We start from the raw sequence: 14269 nt of genomic DNA on the forward strand, positions 1-14269 counted from the left end.
GTAGTGTTTAGAGAGTCGTTGATTGCGTGGTGGAGCGGAAAGGGTGTTGTTACCGTACGACGTTACATGAAAATATGCACTGGTGTCTCGCAGACTGCAGGGGGCGTCCTCGCTCCGTGTGACTACCCAGACGTGACTACTGTCCACCATGCCGACTGTTGTAGCAGTGTGTCTCACGACCGTGACTATCAATGGCAGTTTTATTAAACATCTAACTTCATCAATGAAAAATGACATTTATAGGCTGAAGCCACTCCGGTGTTCAGGTGCATCGTGGTGATGCCAGTAATTGTGGGATTTGGTCAGGCAAATGCATTAACAGGAGACCTGTTTGTTGTGCTTGGTGTTGGTAGGTAGGTGCTCATATGACGTCAGCAGGGAGCACTTTTCCCTCAGAGAGGGGTTGTTAAGACCTGTTCTCCAGCCAAATTCCCACTCTGACTCTCTAAATCTGACCGTAGAAACTGACTGAGCCCGGCGCTGCCACTCCACTGCAAAACTCTAAAATGATGGGGTTTTTGGCACCAAAATGGCTACTGCGTCTCACAAGTGGTGAATGTGGAGAGAGAGAGAGCATTGAAGTACTACAGTGAAGTACTTACAGACCCTTGAAAGGCACTTAATGTGTGTATTTGCGGGCACAGTAATTGAGCCCCTCCCTTTCATATTGACCCATTTGACAGGCGCTGTGTTCGGGGCCTTGTGTTTGAGTGAAATGTCTTCATTTCTGTGACTGGCAGATGATGTGTATGGTCCCATGCTGCTGTGATCTTACACATGCTGCGTCACGTTGGACACATGCCCTGGGTTTGGCTCGTCCCCTCAGCAGTACGGCCAGTTGGCTGTTAGCTCAGAGCCCAGAGTGTGGACTGTGCTGGCCTGCTGCAATACAACAACCGTCCACTGTGGGGAGCTCTGGTGTCGCTCACCTCAGAACCCTCTCTCTTCCTCTGTCTCTCTACCTCGCTCTCCCTATCTGCCAGAGACACATACTCACACATGCACACACACACACACACACACACACACACACACACACACACACACACACACACACACACACACACACACACACATCAGATCACACAGACGCTGGTTGTTTAGTTTAGTGGGATAAAAAGGTGGTGATGTGAGACGTGAGGGCAGGCAGAGGGTTAGCAGAGGTGTCTGGCCCTCTCGTCGGCGTCGTCGGCACGGTCAGCTCTCTGCCCCTCCCATACCTGTGTAATCAGTGTGACCGTTTGATTCCCGCACAAAAGGAGCAATTAAGGGGAGTTGTTTAATCACCCACAGTTTTATTGAGCTCGCGGGTTCTTCGCTTGCAGCTCCAGCCCCCTGTCTGCAGTGGCGGCAGACAGGAGTGACAGAGGAGGTTGCCGGTTTAACAGGGCGCTAAGGGTTTCCTCCCAGTCAGACTCTATATGTCTACGCTACCTGCACTCTGGTGCAGGGGGGACAATGGACAGACATTCACACACACACACACACACACACACACACACACATGCAGATTTGGTTAATAGTTACATGTTAATAGTTACATGTACAGGGTTGCAGGTGTGATTGCAGAGTACAGTGCAGTCACACACACACACACACCCACACACACACACACAAGCCCAAAGACCAGCCCAAAGACACTGCATTACACAAGGAGCAACCAGTACAGTTCCCTTAGAAACCTTAACAATGTTCAGATTGAATTGGTGGCTTTTACTTGGTAATATGATGTGTGTGAGTGAGTGTGTGTGTGTGTGTGTGTGTGTGTGTGTGTGTGTGTGTGTGTGTGTGTGTGGATTTAAATGATTGGGCTGTTGCACTTTTCCCCAGTCTATTCCCTGAGGGGGAGTGTGAGGTGAGAAGGGGACATGTTGCTTTAAAATGTCACAAACTGGGAGTGAACAGCACCACTGTGCATATCGACCCAGAGAGAAGGGTGAGGGGGTGGGAAAGAGCACACCAGCTCTGCTCATAAAGCCAACAGCTGCGTGGGTAATGTTTTGTGACACACAGCCTCTCCGAGCCCTTCTGTTTCCCCCAGTGCCAGGAGACGCCATTTTCCGTTGTCACAAATGTCTCTGCCATTCACCCCCTAAGTCTTAATTATCACTTTGAGTTTTTGGCCACGTTTTGCACATGATGGTGAATGGATCCATGTGCATGCTGTATAATTCTACTCCGTGATTTACAAGTGCCGTTTATTACAATCGGCAGCACCGCCTCTCTAACACTGGCAGCCCTCTCCAGAAAAACACCAGGAACAAAAGACCAGGGCAATCTGGCAGCCACAGGGCTTTGACTACTGCCTCTGCCATGGCCCATCTCCTCCCCTCCTTCTCCTTCTCCTTCTCTATTTCTATCCTCTGTCTGACTATCCTCTTCTCTCTCTCCTTCTCTCTATCCTTCTCTCTCTCTCTCTCTCTCTCGCTCTCTCTCTCTCCTCTCTCTCTCTCTCTCTCTCTCTCCTTCTCTCTCTATTTCTATCCTCTGTCTGACTATCCTCTTCTCTCTCTCCTTCTCTCTCTCCTTCTCTCTCTCTCTCTCTCTCTCTCTCCTTCTCTCTCTCTCCTTCTCTCTCTCCTTCTCTCTCTCTCTCTCTCTCTCTCTCTCCTTCTCTCTCTCCCCCCACATCGTCACTAATTTATCTGTTTTTATTTGCTCTCTCATTTATTAATTACATTTTTTCGTGGTTCAGAGAAATAGTTGAAATTGGCCCCTATCTTGCTTGAAGCAGAGAGGAGAGGAAATAAGCTAATGTGGATTTTTCCTCCTCGTCCTCCTCGTCCTTCATGTAATTCATTTTGGATTAATTCTCCTGTCTTCTGAGACAACCCTAATTCTTTATTATTTCCACTTCACAGACTTAATGACATCCACACATCACATCCCCTGTCTGCTAACATCACACCTGGCAAACAGACAGACGCTAGCTAGCTCTCCCCTGATTGAACTACCCTCCATGTTAGCTGCTCCAGCTCAGTTAGCCTCCAGGCTTCTGTCTGGAGAGAGACAGGACACCCAATGGAAGTCTGTTGTCTGTCAATGTGCCACCTCGGCCCCCTCACTTCATACTGTAGAGCTTGTAGAACCTCAAGAGAGAAATGAGAAAGCCATACGTTCCATTAACATGCCATTCACAAAATCATTGATTTGATTCTTGCCAATCTTCTTCATATAGTATTGCACTGTATATCACTCTGTCCATCCCAACAGTCACTTGTCAATTCCTGTGGTATGAGAGCCTGCTCAATGACAGATGGACTCAAGGAGGGTGATCTTGCCTCTCCCTTCTCTGTCTCTAACTCTCTGTCTCTAACTCAATTCAATTCAATTCAATTCAAGGGCTTTATTGGCATGGGAAACATGTGTTAACATTGCCAAAGCAAGTGAGGTAGATAATATATAAAGTGAATATATAAAGTGAAATAAACAATAAAAATTAACAGTAAACATTACAGTAAACATTACACATACATGTCTCTAACTCTCTCTCTGTATCTGTCTCTAACTCTCTCTCTGTATCTGTCTCTAACTCTCTGTCTCTAACTCTCTCTCTGTATCTGTCTCTAACTCTCTGCCTCTAACTCTCTGTCTCTAACTCTCTCTCTGTATCTGTCTCTAACTCTCTCTGTATCTGTCTCTAACTCTCTGTCTCTAACTCTCTCTCTGTATATGTCTCTAACTCTCTGTCTCTAACTCTCTCTCTGTATATGTCTCTAACTCTCTGTCTCTAACTCTCTCTCTGTATCTGTCTCTAACTCTCTCTGTATATGTATCTAACTCTCTGTCTCTAACTCTCTCTCTGTATATGTCTCTAACTCTCTGTATCTAACTCTCTCTCTGAATCTGTCGCTAACTCTCTGTCTCTAACTCTCTCTCTGTATCTGTCTCTAACTCTCTGTCTCTAACTCTCTCTGTATCTGTCTCTAACTCTCTGTTTCTAACTCTCTCTCTCTGTATCTGTCTCTAACTCTCTCTCTGTATCTGTCTCTAACTCTCTGTCTCTAACTCTCTCTGTATCTGTCTCTAACTCTCTGTTTCTAACTCTCTCTCTCTGTATCTGTCTCTAACTCTCTCTCTGTATCTGTCAATTTTCAATTCAATTCAAGGGCTTTATTGGCATGGGAAACATGTGTTAACATTGCCAAAGCAAGTGAGGTAGATAATATATAAGGTGAATATATAAAGTGAAATAAACAATAAAATTTAACAGTAAACATTACACATACAGAAGTTTCAAAACAATACAGACATTACAAATGTCATATTATATATATACAGTGTTTTAACAATGTACAAATGGTTAAAGGACACAAGATAAATAAATAAGCATAAATATGGGTTGTATTTACAATGGTGTTTGTTCTTCACTGGTTGCCCTTTTCTCGTGGCAACAGGTCACACATCTTGCTGCTGTGATGGCACACTGTGGAATTTCACCCAGTAGATATGGGAGTTTATCAAAATTGGATTTGTTTTCAAATTCTTTGTGGATCTGTGTAATCTGAGGGAAATATGTCTCTCTGATATGGTCATACATTGGGCAGGAGGTTAGGAAGTGCAGCTCAGTTTCCACCTAATTTTGTGGGCAGTGAGCACATAACCTGTCTTCTCTTGAGAGCCATGTCTGCCTACGGCGGCCTTTCTCAATAGCAAGGCTATGCTCACTGAGTCTGTCCATAGTCAAAGCTTTTCTTAATTTTGGGTCAGTCACAGTGGTCAGGTATTCTGCCGCTGTGTACTCTCTGTTTAGGGCCAAATAGCATTCTAGTTTGCTCTGTTTTTTTGTTAATTCTTTCCAATGTGTCAAGTAATTATCGTTTTGTTTTCTCATGATTTGGTTGGGTCTAATTGTGTTGCTGTCCTGGGGCTCTGTAGGGTGTGTGTGTGTTTGTGTTTGTGAACAGAGCCCCAGGACCAGCTTGCTTAGGGGACTCTTCTCCAGGTTCATCTCTCTGTAGGTGATGGCTTTGTTATGGAAGGTTTGGGAATCGCTTCCTTTTAGGTGGTTATAGAATTGAACGGCTCTTTTCTGGATTTTGATAATTAGTGGGTATCGGCCTAATTCTGCTCTGCATGCATTATTTGGTGTTCTACGTTGTACACGGGGGATATTTTTGCAGAATTCTGCGTGCAGAGTCTCAATTTGGTGTTTGTCCCATTTTGTGAAGTCTTGGTTTGTCTCAGTCTCTAACTCTCTCTCTGTATCTGTGTCTGACTTTCTGTCTCTAACTCTCTCTCTGTATCTGTCTCTAACTCTTTCTCTCCATATCTCTCTCTCTCTCTCTCTCTCACTCTCTCTCTCTCTCTCTCTCTATCCATCCCCCAGTCTTTCTGTCTTTCTCAGCATTGTGCCTCTCTCTGCATGTCTGTTTTTGCTGTTTACGATCCTCTCCGTATCTCTCTCCCTCTTTCTGTCTGTCATGCTTATGTTCTCTCTCCTCTCTCTGTGTGCATGTTGACTTGCTTGGCGTGTTTCTCTGTCTTTCTCTGGTGAATGCAGCGCGCTGAAGGCTGCCCCTGTGAACTAGTTTCCAAATAAAGCTGTGCATATTGCGGGACGCAGCCTCCACCTTGCATCTCCTTTGCCCTCTACAATCTCCCTTCACGAAATCCCCATCAGAAGGCAGGAATTTCCCCTGAGCTCCTGCTCTTGTTCCTGACACTCCGGGGAGGCAATGGAAGATGTGTTGTCTGGTCCCTCCCCATAGCACTCCCAAATTCAATTACCCTCCTGTAATCTGACAGCTCCTTCATGACTTGCTCTGAGAGAGGAAGTGTGTGTGGTGTGTGCGTGTACGTGTGCGTGTGCGTGTGCGTGTGTGTGTGTGTGTGTGTGAGAAATAGAGAGAAAGAGAGAGTACATTGTCTATCTATGTTGATTGAATTTGGAATGTTTTGCCTAAAGAGCTTCAGCAGACATCATCTGCAAGCAAACCACTGCTACTCCCCAATTGCCATTCCTCTCCCAATGACCTGAGGTTGTTGACAACATCATTCCAGCTATGATTCCAGGGAGAGAAAATGTTTTTGTAATGTTACCCGTACTGTTCCCCTTAATGTCTGAGTGTCCAGTTTTCCGTTAGTTAGGGGAACTTTCTTTCTGCCTAGCAAAAACCTTCTGAGAAACGTTTGTTTGCATGTTTCGGCGTTAGAGTTGTCAAACAGAACATACCCAGAACATGGTGCCCATGTTCTCAGAATATACCTTTTTTTTTTGCCTTTACAACCTGGAATTAAAATAGATTATATAATTTGATTTACACAACATGCCTACCACTTTGAAGATGCAAACAAGAAATAAGACAAAAACAGACAACTTGAGCGTGCATAACTATTCACCCCCCCAAAGTCAATACTTTGTAGAGACACCTTCTTCAGCAATTACAGCTGCAAGTCTCTTGGGGTATGTCTCTATAAGCTTGGCACATTTAGCCACTGGGATTTTTGCCCATTCTTCAAGGAAAAACTGCTCCAGATCCTTCAAGTTGGATGGGTTCCGCTGGGGTACAGCAATCTTTAAGTCATACCACATATTCTCAATTGGATTGAGGTCTGGGCTTTGACTAGGCCACTCCAAGACATTTAAATGTTTCCCCTTAAAACACTTGAGTGTTGCTTTAGCAGTATGCTTAGGGTCTTTTATCCTGCTGGAAGGTGAACGTTTGTCCCAGTCTCAAATCTCTGGAAGACTGAAACAGGTTTCCCTCAAGAATTGATCTGTATTTAGTGCCATCCATCATTCTTTCAATTCTGACCAGTTTCTCAGTCCCTGTTGGTGAAAAACATACCCACAGCATAATACTGCCACCACTATGCTTCACTGTGGATGGTATTCTCAGGATGATGAGAAGTGTTGGGGTTGCGCCAGACATAGCGTTTTTCTTGATGGCCATAAAGCTCAATTTTAGTCTGACCAGAGTTCCTTCTTCCATATGTTTGGGGAGTCTCCCACATGCCTTTTAGTGAACACCAAATGTATTTGCTTATTTTTTTCTTTAAGCAATGGCTTTTTTTCTGTCCACTCTTCCGTAAAGCCCAGCTCTGTGGAGTGTATTGCTTAAAGTGGTCCTATGGACAGATACTCCCATCTCCGCTGTGGCTCTTTGCAGCTCCGTCAGGGTTATCTTTGGTCTCTTTGTTGCCGCTCTGATTAATGCCCTCCATGCCTGGTCCGTGAGTTTTGGTGGGCGGCCCTTTCTTGGCAGGTTTGTTGTGGTGCCATATCCTTTACATTTTGTAATAATGGATTTAATGGTGCTCCGTGGGATGTTCAAAGTTTCTGATATTTTTTTATAACCCAACCCTGATCTGTACTTCTCCACAACTTTGTCCCTGACCTGTTTGGAGAGCTCCTTGGTCTTCATGGTGCTTAGTGGTGTTGCAGACTCTGATGCCTTTCAGAACAGGTGTATATATACTGAGCTCATGTTACAGATCATGTGACACTTAGTGGCACACAGGTGGACTTTATTTAACTAATAATGTGACTTCTGAAGGTAATTGGTGGCACCAGATCTTATTTAGGGGCTTCATAGCAAAGGGGGTGAATACATTAGCATGCACCACTTTTCAGTTTTTAATGTTTTAATTTTAAACAAGTTATTTTTTTAATTTCACTTCACCAAATTGGACTATTTTGTGTATGTCCATTACATGAAATCCAAATAAAAATCAATTTCAATTACAGGTTGTAATGCAACAAAATAAGAAAAAAAGCCAAGGGGGATGAGTACTTTTGCAAGGCACTGTAAGATCTTAATGGTGGAGAAAAGGTTTGGATTGGAAGAGAGAGAAATAAGGATTTAACTATATTACAATGTAATTGTATTCATTTGAGTAAGAGTTCTGGACAGATTAGGAGAGGATATCGGGTCTTTATTATTCCTTGTTTTCATTATAGCTAAGATCCAATGGTTGTTATTGGTGAGAATGGATTGGGGCTCTATCCGGGGGATTGGGTTGGGGTGACTGGAAAGGGCATCAGACACGTCTGTGTGTGGGGCCTCCATTCATCCCCCTTCATTCTTTCGGTGGACTCGCTCTCCCCATGTAGACCCCCACCAGCCACTATACTTGAATTGAATGTACAAGGTAATACAAACTGACCACAGTACTAAAGTGACAGTCTTCCTCCAATGTAGGTACAATGACATAATCCACAGTCTTTTGGTACATTAAGAGAGGAGTGAAAAGGCACAGAGCCTCAAAGTACAAAGAAGTACTGTACTTATTTTTTTTGGTGTGTTCTCTTTTAAATGTTTGCTCAGCTCACACGCTCTATACATGTACTGTATATAATAACTACATGTTTATACTATGACTCTCCCATTCCATGGAATGTCCACCGCTCTCATCTGCTAAAATGTTTTATGTGCTTCTTCAATTATAGACAGAACAGACAAGGTGGACAATATTTAAAGAGGAGCTGGGTTGGAGAGGCCTATGCTGCCATCTACTGTAGAAACAGCAGAGGTGTAGGCATCCTGATAAATAAGAATACACCCTTTTCCCTTATATGCCAGCACCCGGACCACAAAGGCTGTTTTCTAATGTTGAATTGTACTTTACATGGTGAAAAATACACATTGATTTCATTGTATATCCCACCAGGGGCAAATCTGTATTTTTTAGATAGAATTCCAGCTATATTAGATCAAATCCAGACAGGAACTATTATTTTAGCAGGCGACCTAAATCATGCATTCAATAACACTGACAGATGCAGTAACAAAAAAAAAGGACAATTCAAGGAGACTCCAAAAAGGCTTAAAAATATCATCTCTATAAATAATCTACAGGACACCTGGAGATTACTATTCCCAACTACAAAATACTATTTTTTCTCTCAAAGTAAGAAAAGATATTCAAAAATTTACAACATTTTTATTTAAAAAAATGCACTCAACAATTTACTTGGTTAAGTAGTGTAACGGTTTTCTTCCTGGGAAGGAGAGGAGGACCAAAATGCAGCGTGGTTATTTATAAACATCTTTAATGAAAGATGAAAAGGTGAACACTATACAAAATAAGAAAACGTGGAAAAACCGAAACAGTCCTAACTGGTGCAAAACACAGAGACAAGAACAATCACCCACCGGATACCTAAAGAATATGGCTGCCTAAATATGGTTCCCAATCAGAGACAACGATAAACACCTGCCTCTGATTGAGAACCACTCCAGGCAACCATAGACTTACCTAGAACACTCAACTGAACACAACCCCATAGACTACAAAAACCCTAGATAAGACAAAACACAAAAATCACCCATGTCACACCCTGGCCTAACCAAAATAATAAAGAAAACACAGAATACTAAGGCCAGGGCGTGACAAGTAGCATGCTTTATTTGAGTTTAACCTGTGTTGTTGGATCTTTTCAAAAGTAAATTATCATATTACTGCTTTCAGACCATTTATTTTCTTCTTTAACGTGTAAAGATTTTTATGGGATTTTTAATTTCTAACTCAGATTACATTTTTGCCGACTATGAGATTATCGTTCCCCTAATGTACTACTTAAAAACATCCCAAATTATATCAGTGGCCAGTTTTCTCTATTCTGTATGTCTACATTTGTAATGGTAAAGGTTTTTATTTTTTCATTCATTTAATACATTTTGGGTCTTCAAGATGTGCTCTATTCATTCTCCATATTCTTTTGCTAGGTATATTTTCTATTGGTGTAATTACTCATGATAACAGAGAATGATCTGATATAACTATGTCATGAATTTCTTAATGGCAAAAAACCTGGTAAGCATCTCGCAAACCTCACAAAACGAATACATGCAAAACCAGTTATAATCTTAAAAGATACAGATGCGTTAATTAGAAACAACAACACGATTATATGAAAATATATATAAATCAGAATTGAACAACAATGGAACTGATCCTACAGCCTTCTTAGACTCAACAACCCTGAAGCAACTATCAGCAGACAAAAAATAATCGCAAAAATCTGTTATATTAGAAGAAGGCTTTCCCATAGAATTGTATTTAACATATTGGGACAAAGTAGAGCCCCTATAATTTTTTTTTGCCAACTCATTAAAAATAAAAACTGAAATATCACATTTCCATAAGATTTGAATATTGATAACAATTTAATATTGAACTGAAATATCACATTTACATAAGAATTCAGACCTTTCACACTCAGTACTTTGTTGAAGCACCTTTGGCAGTGATTACAGCCTCAAGTCTTCTTGGGTATGAAGCTACAAGCTTGGCAAACCTGTAGTTTCTCCCATTCTTCTCTGCAGATCCTCTCAAGCTCTGTCAGGTTGGATGGGGAGCGTCACTGCACAGCTATTTTCAGGTCTCTCCAGAGATGTTAGATCGGGTTCAAGTCCGGGCTCTGGCTGGGCCACTACAGGACATCCAGAGACTTGTCCACGAAGCCACTCCTTTGTTGTCTTGGCTGTGTGCTTAGTGTCATTGTCCTGTTGGAAGGTGAACCTTCGCCCAGGTCTGAGGTTCTGAATTGAATTGAATTTATTTGGGGTAACAGATATATACAACAAAATGTACAATGTAGACCCAGAGGAGATAACTTAAAAGTGTTAATTAAAACGCTTGTTTCCAAAGTCGTCCTCGATGGTAAAGTAGTCCTGAGGGCTCTAGAGCAGGTTTTTATCAAGGATCTCTATGTACTTTGCCAGTGCCTGCCGCTAAAAAACATCCCCACAGCATGATGCTGCCACCACCATGCTTCACCGTAGGGATGGTGCCAGGTTTCCTCTAGATGTGAAGCTTGGCATTCAGACCAAAGACTTCAGTCTTGGTTTCATCAGACCAGAGAATCTTGTTTCTCATGGTCTGAGAGTCATTTAGGTGCCTTTTGGCAAGCTCCAAGCTGGCGGTCATGTGCCTTTTACTGAGGAGTGGCTTCCGTCTGGCCACTCTACCATAAAGGCCTGATTGGTGGAGTGCTGCAGAGTTGGTAATTACAAACTTCTTATATTTAAGAATGATGGAGGCCACTATGTTCTTGGGGACCTTCAATGCTGCAGAAATGTTTTGGTACCCTTCCCCAGATCTGTGCCTTCCTTCGACCTCATGGCTTGGACCTTATATAGACAGGTGTATGCCTTTCTAAGTCCAATCAATTGAATTTACCACAGGTGGACTCCAAGGAAGTTGTAGAAACATCTCAATGATGATCAATGGAAACATGATGCATCTGAGCTCTGAGCTCAATTTGGAGTCTCATTGCAAAGGGTCTGAATTTTTTTTCCTTCTTTTTTTAAAAACGTGCAACATTTTCTGGAAGCCTGTTTTTGCTTTGTCATTATGGGGTATTGTGTATAGATTGTGTATAGATTGATGAGGGGGGGTGGGGTGATTGAATCAATTTTAGAATAAGGCTGTAAGGTAACACATTTTGGAAAAAGTCTAGGAGTCTGAATACTTTTCGAACGCACTGTAAATGTCCTAAAGCAAAAACATACAAAAATAATACTGAAGAAAGGGACACAAAACAGGAATGTCCTCTCCCCCTCTCTTGTTCGCACTGGCAATAGAACCGCTTACAGAAAGAATTGGACAGGACCCAAACGTAACAGGTATCAGTATTGTTAAACATAAATATAAACTAAACTTATTTGCAGACAATCTCCTGATATACCTGAACAATATTGAAAACTCATTGCCCCCCCCCCCCCCCCCGCCCTGCTAAAAATATTTTCAGAATACTGTACAATCTCAGAATATAAAATGTATGTGGAAAAAAATGAAATAATGACAATAACTCATGATCTACAGCAATCCTTTCAGTGGAGCACAAAAATATATATAAAATACCTAGGACGCTTAATAAGTGACAGCAAACAACAAATATATAAAGATTATTTCATCCCATTACTCAATAACATGAAAGCAGTCCTAATTAATTAAATGGAACAAGCTTTCCATAAATCGAACATGTAGAATAAACTTCTTCAGAATGACATGGCTCCCAAAGTTATTATACTTGTTCTCGGTCATACCAATTACCCCACATTCTTTAAAAAAGTATACTCGGTCATAACGGACTTTATATGGGCAAATAAAATTCATAGAATACAAAGTGTTACATCTTCCTAAGTCCGAGGGTGGTTTTAACCTTCCAGACTTGGCATTGTATCAACTCGCTACCCAAGACATTTCCTTGTGACAGTTAAATGTATTAAAGAGGAACAATGGGATACATGTTGAAGATGTGCATGCTCAACTTTTCAAAGGATAAAGCTAAGAACATTAACAACTTCATAGTTAAGAACACTTTAACAATATGGGAGGAAATGAAACATATTCTACAAGAACCAATATCACTCCCTAAAACCCATCCCTATGGAACAATCCTTGAATAGGTTTTCAGAATTCACCAATAAATTAGTGCACATAGAAAACTAAAAGCATGGAAAAACCATAAAGGACGTTTATTTCCATGACAACAATAAAAAACCATTTTGGATTGAACAATGTAGAACTTAAACGTTTCACATCATTTTCTTTTGAAATCTTTTGTACATCAGAGAAATCTTGAGGGAATCCTATTTGAGTCAGAAAAGGATATTCATGTGATCAGTAGCCTATCCAACTGATAATCTCTTAGACAAAAATATAACCTATTGGAACCAAGACTTAAAAATAACTGATATTGGCACAAGATGGAGGGAATGTTGGAACATAGCTAACATAATTACAGTTAATGAAAATGTATGCTTCATCCAGTACAAAGTAAGTTTAGAATTTAATACAATTCTACAGCATAACAGCAGAGTCATGTTTTAAGTGTAAAACTAACAATTACTCAGTAATCCATACCTTCTGGGAACGTTATGAAGACCAAAAATGACAGGCAGAGGTAGAAAGTTGGCTGTCAGAAGTATTACAATGTAAATTCACTTTTAATCCATCTGTCTGCATATTTCAAGACATGGCGTATGAGGGTGCAGTGAGATACCCGATGGGTTGGACGATACTCTTCTCGTCAATCATCTTGAAAAAAACGTTGACACAAAAACTGGAAATCAACCAATCGTCTGTCGTTAACACAATGGAAAGGTCAAATGTTTTATTATCTAAATGTTGAAAGTTTGTTGGTGGTGGAGAGCCACAAAATGGTGCAGTTTGAGGCCCTGTGGCAGAGAGTGATGAGGGGCTTGAGATGGTGGTGTGAGCATATGTGGGTCTGGGCGTGATGTAGTGGATGTTTGTGTGTTGCTGTCGTTTGTATGCGTGTGTTTTGTATTGTTTAAAGAAATACAATAACACCGTTCAAAGACAATATCTTAATGTTCTACACGTGTTTCATGAGAACATTTACAAGAACATTCATGTGTCCAGTTTTCTGAGAGTTAGGAGGATATTCCATCAACATCCCACCAAACACACAGAAAATAGTTGCCATCTTCTCAGAACATAAGAACTACATTTTCTAGACACTTTTAATGGCAATGTTGCTGGAACATTTCTGTATATCTGTTCTCAGGACGTCGCCTGATGGTTCCAAAGAAAAGTTCTTCCCCTCCCCCAAAAATGTAATTACACGCCTTGTTACTGTCGACGAGCCAATCAAGGCCCTGATTGGTGAACCACTGATCCATTCGTAGCTCTTTGTCTGTTGGCAAGGTTAGGGAAACTCACACAAAGTGCCTTTTAACATAGTGTTTTCAACTGACATATTTCACATTACATGATTACATTGTGCATGTTAATTTATATCATGTCCTCACCTGGGATTTGAACTCACAATCTCTTGGTTCATGGTACTCTGCCAGGCCACTATGTCCGTGTCATTTATCGGTTAATTTGACTATTTTCACAATTGATTTGATTGACTTATTTCAGCCATTTAAGAGCTTTCAGTGTAGTTGTCGAATGTTGGTGGCGAGTGTTAACCTGTTTTAAAGATACTCCTGAATCACTGTGATCAATAAAATCATTTTTTCTTGAGTGTACTTTTAACAAAACTGAGATTTACTTAAAAGTGCATTCACCCTTTTGCTTACACCTATGAAATTGTTTCATCTACTTAAGTGCCTAGGGAGGATTGTGCGCTGCCCTATGGAACTGCCGATCACAGCCGGTTGTGACACAGTTCGGGATCGAACCCGGGTCTGTGGGGACACCTCAGACCGCTGCGCCACTCGGGATGCCCCATTATCTTATATTCTGAGAACACGGCAACCATATACCTGTGTGTGTTTGGTGGGGCTTTGATGGGATATTCTCCTAAACCTCCGAAAACTGTGTCTAGGACATTCATATCTTAAGT

Source organism: Oncorhynchus mykiss, chromosome 26 (genome assembly GCF_013265735.2).
Source record: "Oncorhynchus mykiss isolate Arlee chromosome 26, USDA_OmykA_1.1, whole genome shotgun sequence".
In the NCBI taxonomy this organism is placed as follows: Eukaryota; Metazoa; Chordata; class Actinopteri; order Salmoniformes; family Salmonidae; genus Oncorhynchus; species Oncorhynchus mykiss.